This window comes from Triticum aestivum, chromosome 3B (assembly GCF_018294505.1).
Source record: "Triticum aestivum cultivar Chinese Spring chromosome 3B, IWGSC CS RefSeq v2.1, whole genome shotgun sequence".
Taxonomy (NCBI): Eukaryota; Viridiplantae; Streptophyta; class Magnoliopsida; order Poales; family Poaceae; genus Triticum; species Triticum aestivum.
Window position 1 is genome coordinate 549,392,850 of NC_057801.1, and position 9,821 is coordinate 549,402,670.

Sequence of the window (9,821 nt, forward strand, 5' to 3'; positions counted from 1 at the left end):
ATGGCAAAGTGAATGAGAAACGGGCTGTTGTGGTGACGAGTCATGAACATGGGCGCACTCCGTCTTACTCTATTGATCCTACATGGTACATGGACACGGGAGCCACGAACCACCTCACCAACGAGATGGCTAAGCTTTCCACTCAGGAGCCGTATCATGGTCATGATCAGGTGCACACCGCCAATGGAGCAGGTATGTGCATCTCCCATGTTGGTCAGGCTTCACTTCTTGCACATAATTATCGAAAACTGCATCTTTCCAATGTTGTTCGTGTTCCCGCTGCTACACGTAGTTTGTTGTCTGTTGCTCAACTTACTCGTGATAATAATGTCCTTGTTGAGTTTCACCATTTTTGTTTCTTTATCAAGAATCGGACACGAGGGCCGTTCTGCTTAGTGGTCGTCTTCGCCATGGTTTATATGCACTTGACGCGCCGCCCACATCTCATATGCAGTCTTCTCCTCAGGCGTTCAGCGGTGTTCGTGTGTCACCTACACATTGGCATGCGCGCCTTGGTCACCCTACTGCTTCTATAGTTCGTCATGTGCTACATCATCATGAACTACTAGTTGTGTCCAATAAAACTGCTGAAACTATTTGTGATGCCTGTCAGCAGGGCAAGAGTCATCAACTTCCGTTTTCAGAGTCTAGTTGTGTTGTGAAACATCCTCTTGAGCTTGTGTTTTCTGATGTATGGGGTCATGCCCAAACGTCTGTTAGTGGTCATAATTATTATGTCAGTTTCATTAATGCTTATAGCCGGTTTACTTGGCTTTATCTTATTAAGCGAAAGTCTGATGTGTTCGATGTTTTTATTCAGTTTTAAGCACACGTTGAACGTCTCCTTAAGCAGAAAATTATCCATGTTCAATCCGACTGGGGGGTGAATACCACAACCTCAACACGTTCTTCAACAAACTTGGGACTTTGTACCGTGTGTCTTGTCCTCATACACATCAGCAGAATGGAACCGCTGAACGTAAGCATCGACATCTTGTAGAAACTGGTCTTACTTTGCTAGCTCATGCCTCCGTTCCGTTTAGGTTCTGGAGTGATGCTTTCTCCATTGTCTGTTTTTTGATCAATAGGCTTCCTTCACGACTCCTGAATATGAAAACCCCGCTTGAACTCTTGCTCCATGAAATTCCAGATTACACATTCCTCAAAGTGTTTGGGTGTGCATGTTGGCCCCATTTGCGTCCGTACAACAAATGTAAGATAGAGTTTCGGTCTAAAAAGTGTGTTTTTCTTGGGTATAGTTCCCTTCACAAAGGGTACACATGCCTGCACGTTCCCACCAATCGCGTCTTCATATCTCGTGATGTTGTATTTGATGAGAATGTGTTCCCCTTTCATGCACTTCCGACGAACTTTGCCACTCCTACGCCACCTGTTCACTCTACCACACCCTCGCCTGATCAATTTGTGGATGTTGCAAATACTCATGTGTTGCTTCCTAATCATGCTGCAGGTATTGGACGTGGTGCTCGTCTTGAGCTGCTTGATGAACAGACGCCGAATGATGTTTCAGAACGGGGCGTGGGTCGTATGCATGGGACATGCATAGCGGGTGGCGCCCAACAGCCCGTGGAGGCTACACCCGTGGTCAACCCGCGGGCGTCGCTCTCTCCCGCGGCCACCCCGCGAGCGTCGCTCCCATCGAGCCTGGTGGTTACCTCGCCTGGCCCATCTCCCGGCCCAGTGGCTGGGTCTCCTGCTCCAACTGCCGCCTCGCCCAGCCCAGCTACTGGGTCCCCTGTGCCGACTGACCCGGCTCTGGATGGGCCGGCCGCTCGTGGCCCGACACCACCTGCATCCCCATTGCCAGGTCACTCTGGCACCGGCCCGCAGGGTGCTTCGGCCTCGCCTCTGCTGATGTCGTCCTCTGCACCGACTCCGGCATCGTCAGCACAACCCACTGTTGTTGCTCTTCGTCCTCAAACACGCAGCCAAACGGGCGCTTTTCAGCCAAAGAAACGCACTGACGGGACCGTCGCGTGGCTCGCTGCTTGCATGGCTCATATTGCTGCTGATCCTACTGCTGAGCCTCGCCATTTTCAGGCTGCATTGGGTATTCCCCACTGGCGTGCTGTGATGGAACAGGAGTTTCAGGCCCTGCTGAAGAATGACACTTGGCATCTTGTTCCTCCATTGACTGGTGTTAATGTTATTGATTTTAAGTGGGTTTTCAAAGTCAAGAGACATGCTGATGGGTCTATTGAGCGCTACAAAGCCAGGCTAGTTGCCAAAGGTTTCAAACAGAGGTATGGTCTTGATTATGAAGACACATTCAGTCCAATTATCAAGCCCACTACTATTCGTTTGCTGCTGTCTCTTGTTGTTACTCGCGGATGGTTTCTTCGTCAGCTTGATGTGCAGAATGCTTTCTTGCATGGGGTCTTGGAGGAAGAGGTTTATATGCATCAGCCGCCGGGTTTTGTGAATCCTGCACGTCCTCATCATCTCTGTCGTCTTGTTAAGGCGCTATATGGACTTAAACATGCTCCCCGTGCGTGGCATGCTCGTCTTGGCTCTGTTCTTCGGGCGCTGGGGTTTCTTCCCTCCACAACTGACACGTCCTTGTTTCTTCTTCAGCGTCCTGAGGTTACGATGTATCTACTTGTTTATATTGATGATGTCATCCTCGTCAGTTCCTTCGATGCTGCTGCTGATCGTCTTGTGGTTGCCTTGAGTGGTGATTTTGCTGTCAAGGACTTAGGTGCTCTGCATTTTTTTCTTGGTCTGGAGGTTTCACGGTCTTCTGCTGGGTTGATTCTTACTCAGAAGAAGTATTCTCTGGACTTGTTGCGTTGTGCTGGCATGCTGAAGTGTAAACATGCGATCACTCCGATGTCTGCTACTGATCGACTGTCTGCTCTTGATGGAGATCTTCTTCCACCTGATGATGCTACCGAGTATCGCAGTCTCGTTGGTGGTCTGTAGTATCTTACTATCACCAGACCCGATGTTTCCTATGCAGTCAACCGTGTCTGTCAGTACCTCCATGCACCCAGGACGTCTCATTGGTCAGCTGTGAAGCGTATCCTCCGTTATATCTGCCTCACTGCTTCCTATGGTATGCTTCTCCAGCCTGCACCGTCTTGTGAGATCTCAGCATTTTCAGATGTAGATTGGGCTGGCAGTCCTGATGACAGGTGATCCACGGGGGGACATGCAGTGTTTCTTGGTCCCAACTTGATCGCCTGGAATGCTCGCAAGCAAGCTATGGTGTCTCGCGGCAGTACTGAAGCTGAGTACAAAGCAGTTGCTGATGCGACTGCTGAGATCATATGGGTTCAGTCCTTGTTGAAAGAATTGAGAGTCTCTCCTGCTCATCCTCCAGTGCTTTGATGTGACAATATTGGTGCTACTTATCTTGTTGGGGAACGTAGCAGAAATTCAAAATTTTCCTACGTGTCACCAAGATCTATCTATGGAGAAACCAACAACGAGGGAAAGGAGAGTGCATCTACATATCCTTGTAGATCGCTAAGCGGAAGCGTTCAAGAGAACGGGGTTGACGGAGTCGTACTCGTCGTGATCCAAATCACCGGAGATCCTAGTGTCGAACGGACGGCACCTCCGCGTTCAACACACGTACAACCCGGTGACGTCTCCCATGCCTTGATCCAGCAAGGAGAGAGGGAGAGGTTGAGGAAGACTCCGTCCAGCAGCAGCACGATGGCGTGGTGGTGGTGGAGGAGCGTGGCAATCCTGCAGGGCTTCGCCAAGCACCGCGAGAGAGGAGGAGCACTTGGGAGAGGGGGAGGGCTGCGCCAGAACTTGGGGTGCGGCTGCCCTCCCACCCCCACATATATATAGGGGCAAGGGAGAGGGGGGCCGGCCTCCTCAGATCCAATCTGAGGAGGGGGCGGCGGCCAAGGGGGGGAGGAGTGCCTCCCAAGTCAAGTGGAGGCCCTCCCCCTTAGGGTTTCCCCTCTCCCATGCGCATGGGCCTTGGGGGGGCTGGTGCCCCTAGCCCATTAAGGCTAGGGCGCCCCCTACAGCCCATGCTACTGTATTAGACGTGGTGGAACAATTTCCGGACCTCCGGATCCCTCCGGAATCCTCCGGAACCTTCTGGAAGCTTCCCGGTACAATACCCAGAAAAAAACCGAACTTTTTCCGGAACCCGAACAACAACTTTCCATATATAAATCTTTACCTCCGGACCATTCCAGAACTCCTTGTGACGTCCGGGATCTCATCCGGGACTCCGAACAACATTCGGTAACCACATAAAAACTTCCTTTATAACCCTAACGTCATCGAACCTTAAGTGTGTAGACCCTACGGGTTCGGGAACCATGTAGACATGACCGAGACATTCTCCGGCCAATAACCAACAGCGGGATCTGGATACCCATGTTGTCTCCCACATGTTCCACGATGATCTCATCGGATGAACCACGATGTCAAGGACTCAATCGATCCTGTATTCAATTCCCTTTGTCTAGCGGTATTGTACTTGCCTGAGATTCGATCGTCGGTATGCCGATACCTTGTTCAATCTCGTTACCGGCAAATCTCTTTACTCGTTCTGTAACACATCATCCCGCGATCAACTCTTTGATCACATTATGCACATTATGATGATGTCCTACCGAGTGGGCCCAGAGATACCTCTCTGTCACATGGAGTGACAAATCCCAGTCTCGATTCGTGCCAACCCAACAGACACTTTTGGAGATACCTCTAGTGCACCTTTATAGCCACCCAGTTACGTTGTGACGTTTGGTACACCCAAAGCATTCCTACGGTATCCGGGAGTTGCACAATCTCATGGTCTAAGGAAATGATACTTGACATTAGAAAAGCTTTAGCATACGAACTACGATCTTTGTGCTAGGTTTAGGATTGGGTCTTGTCCATCACATCATTCTCCTAATGATGTGATCCCGTTATCAACGACATCCAATGTCCATGGTCAGGAAACCGTAACCATCTATTGATCAACGAGCTAGTCAACTAGAGGCTTACTAGGGACATGGTGTTGTCTATGTACCCACACATGTATCTGAGTTTCCTATCAATACAATTATAGCATGGATAATAAACGATTATCATGAACAAGGAAATATAATAATAACTAATTTATTATTGCCTCTAGGGCATATTTCCAACAGTCTCCCACTTGCACTAGAGTCAATAATCTAGTTCACATCGCCATGTGATTAACACTCACAGTCACATCGCCATGTGACCAACATCCAAAGAGTTTACTAGTGTCACTAAACTAGTTCACATCATCATGTGATTAAGACTCAATGAGTTCTGGGGTTTGATCATGTTTTGCTTGTGAGAGAGGTTTTAGTCAACGGGTCTGCAACATTCAGATTCGTATGTACTTCGCAAATCTCTAGGTCATATTGTAAATGCTGCTTCCACGCTCCACTTGGAGCTATTCCAAATGGTTGCTCCACTATACGTATCCGGTTTGCTACTCAGAGTCACTCGGATAGGTGTTAAAGCTTGCATCGACGTAACCCTTTACGCCGAACTCTTTATCACCTCCATAATCAAGAAACATGTCCTTATTTACTCCAAGGACAATTTTGACCACTGTCCAATGATCCATTCCTGGATCATTCTTGTACCCCTTGACTGACTCATGGCAAGGCACACTTCCGGTGCGGTACACAACATAGCATACTATAGAGCCTACGTCTGAAGCATAGGGCACGACATTCGTCCTTTCTCTCTCTTCTGCCGTGGTCGAGCTTTAAGTCTTAACTTCATACCTTACAACTCATGCAAGAACTCCTTCTTTGACTGGTCCATCTTGAACACCTTCAAGATCATGTCAAGGTATATGCTCATTTGAAAGTACCATTAAGCGTTTTTGATCTATCCTCATAGATCTTGATTCTCAATGTTCAAGTAGCTTAATCCAGGTTTTCTATTGAAAAACACCTTTTAAATAACCCTACATGCTTTCCAGAAATTCTACATCATTTCTGATCAACAATATGTCAACAACATATACTCATCAGAAATTCTATAGTGCTCCCACTCACTTCTTTGGAAATACAAGTTTCTCATGAACTTTGTATAAACCTAAAATCTTTGATCATCTTATCAAAGTGTATATTCCAACTCCGAGATGCTTACTCCAGTCCATGGAAGGATCGCCGGAGCTAGCATACCTTTTAGCATCCTTAGGATCGACAAAACCTTTCTGATTGTATCACATACAACCTTTCCTTACGAAAACTGGTAAGGAAACTCGTTTTGACATCCATCTGCCAGATTTCATAAATGCAGCTAATGCTAACATGATTCCGACGGACTTAAGCATCGCTACGGATGAGAAAATCTCATCGTAGTCAACTCCTTGAACTTGTGAAAAACTCTTCGCCACAAGTCGAGCTTCATAGACGGTGACATTACCGTCCACGTCCGTCTTCTTCTTAAAGATCCATTTATCTCAATGGCTTGCCGATCATCGGGCAAGTCCACCAAAGTCCATGCTTTGTTCTGATACATGGATCCTATCTCGGATTTCATGGCTTCTAACCATTTGTCGGAATATGGGCCCACCATCGCTTCTCCATAGCTCGTAGGTTCATTGTTGTCTAGCAACATGACCTTCAAGACAGGATTACTGTACCACTCTGAAGTAGTACGCATCCTTGTCACCCTACGAGGTACGGTAGTGACTTGATCCGAAACTTCATGATCACTATCATAAGCTTCTACTTCAATTGGTGTAGGCGCCACAGGAACAACTTCCTGTGCCCTGCTACACACTTGTTGAAGTGACGGTTCAATAACCTCATCAAGTCTCCACCATCCTCCCACTCAATTCTCGAGACAAACCTTTCCTCGAGAAAGGACCCGATTCAAGAAACAATCCCTATTGCTTTCGGATCTGAATTAGGAGGTATACCCAACTGTTTTTGGGTGTCCTATGAAGATGCATTTTATCCGCTTTGGGTTCGAGCTTATCAACCTGAAACTTTTCATATAAGCGTCGCAGCCCCAAACTTTTAAGAAACGACAACTTAGGTTTCTCCAAACCATAGTTCAAACGGTGTCGTCTCAACGGAATTACGTGGTGCCCTATTAAAGTGAGTGCGGTTGTCTCTAATGCCTAACCCATGAACGATAGTGGTAATTCGATAAGAGACATCATGGTACGCACCATATCCAATAGGGTGCAACTATGATGTTCGGACACACCATCACACTATGGTGTTCCAGGCGGTATTAATTGTGAAACAATTTCCACAATGTCTTAATTGCGTGCCAAAGCTCGTAACTCAGATACTCATCTCTATGATCATATCATAGACATTTTATCCTCTTGTCACGATGATCTTCAACTTCACTCTGAAATTACTTGAACCATTCAATAATTCAGACTTGTGTTTCATCAAGTAAATATACTCAGTATCTACTCAAATCATCCGTGAAGTAAGAACATAACGATATCCACTGCGTGCCTCAGCACTCATTGGATTGCACACATCAAAATGTATTACTTCCAACAAGTTGCTATCTTGTTCCATTTTACTGAAAACGAGGCTTTCAGTCATCTTGCCCATGTGGTATGATTTGCATATCTCAAGTGATTCAAAATCAAGTGAGTCCAAACGATCCATCTGCATGGAGTTTCTTCATGCGTATACACCAATAGACATGGTTCGCATGTCTCAAACTTTTCAAAACGAGTGAGTCCAAAGATCCATCAACATGGAGCTTCTTCATGCGTTTTACACCAATATGACTTACATGGCAGTGCCACAAGTAAGTGGTACTATCATTACTATCTTATATCTTTTGGCATGAAAATGTGTATCACTACGATCGAGATTCAATAAACCATTCCTTTAGGTGCAAGACCATTGAAGGTATTATTCAAATAAATAGAGTAACCATTATTCTCCTTAAATGAATAACCGTATTGCGATAGACATAATCCAATCATGTCTATGCTCAACGCAAACACCAAATGACAATTATTCAGGTTTAATACTAATCTTGATGGTAGAGGGAGCGTGCGATGTTTGATCACATCAAACTTGGAAACACTTCCAACACATATCGTCAGCTCACCTTTAGCTAGTCTCCGTTTATTCCGTAGCTCTTTTATTTCGAGTTACTAACACTTAGCAACCGAACCGGTATCTTAATACCCTGGTGCTACTAGGAGTACTAGTAAAGTACACATTAACATAATGTATATCCAATATACTTCTATCGACCTTGCCAGCCTTCTCATCTACCAAGTATCTAGGGTAATTCTGCTCCAGTGGCTGTTCCCCTTATTACAGAAGCACTTAGTCTCGGGTTTGGGTTCAACCTTGGGTTTCTTCACTAGAGCAGCAGCTGATTTGCCGTTTCATGAAGTATCCCTTCTTGCCCTTGCCCTTCTTGAAACTAGTGGTTTCACCAACCATCAACAATTGATGCTCCTTCTTGATTTCTACTTTCGCGGTGTCAAACATCGCGAATACCTCAAGGATCATCATATCTATCCCTGATATGTTATAGTTCATCACGAAGCTCTAGCAGCTTGGTGGCAATGACTTTGGAGAAAACATCACTATCTCATCTGGAAGATCAACTCCCACTCGATTCAAGTGATTGTTGCACTCAGACAATCTGAGCACAAGCTCAACGATTGAGCTTTTCTCCCTTAGTTTGCAGGCTAAGAAAATCGTCGGAGGTCTTATACCTCTTGACGTGGGCACGAGCCTGAAATCCCAATTTCAGCCCTCGAAACATCTCATATGTTCCGCGACGTTTCGAAAACGTCTTTGGTGCCTCAACTCTAAACCGTTTAACTGAACTATCACGTAGTTATCAAAACGTGTATGTCCGATGTTCGCAACATCCACAGACGACATTTGGGGTTCTGCACACTGAGCGGTGCATTAAGGACATAAGCTTTCTACTGATCGCATAATCGCTACTGTCAACTTTCAACTATTTTTCTCTAGGAACATATCTAAAACAGTAGAACTAAAAGCGCGAGCTATGACATAATTTGCAAGGGCTTTTGACTATGTTCAGGATAATTAAGTTCATCTAATGAACTCCCACTCAGATAGACATCCCTCTAGTCATCTAAGTGATTACATGATCCGAGTCAACTAGGCCGTGTCCGATCATCACGTGAGACGGACTAGTCATCATCGGTGAACATCTTCATGTTGATCGTATCTACTATACGACTCATGCTCGACCTTTCGGTCTCTTGTGTTCCGAGGCCATGTCTGTACATGCTAGACTCGTCAAGTTAACCTAAGTGTTTCGCGTGTGTAAATCTGGCTTACACCCGTTGTATGTGAACGTAAGAATCTATCACACCCGATCATCACGTGGTGCTTCGAAACGACGAACTTTCGCAACGGTGCACAGTTAGGGGGAACACTTTCTTGAAATTTTAATGAGGGATCATCTTATTTACTACCGTTGTTCTAAGCAAATAAGAGTCATAAACATGATAAACATCACATGCAATCAAATAGTGACATGATATGGCCAATATCATATTGCTCCTTTTGATCGCCATCTTCGGGGCTCCATGATCATCATCGTCACCGGCATGACACCATGATCTCCATCATCATGATCTCCATCATCGTGTCTCCATGAAGTTGTCTCGCCAACTTATTACTTCTACTACTATGGCTACCGGTTAGCAATAAAGTAAAGTAATTACATGGCGTTGTTCAATGACACGCAGGTCATACAATAAATAAAGACAACTCCTATGGCTCCTGCCGGTTGTCATACTCATCGACATGCAAGTCGTGATTCCTATTACAAGAACATGATCAATCTCATACATCACATATCATTCATCACATTCT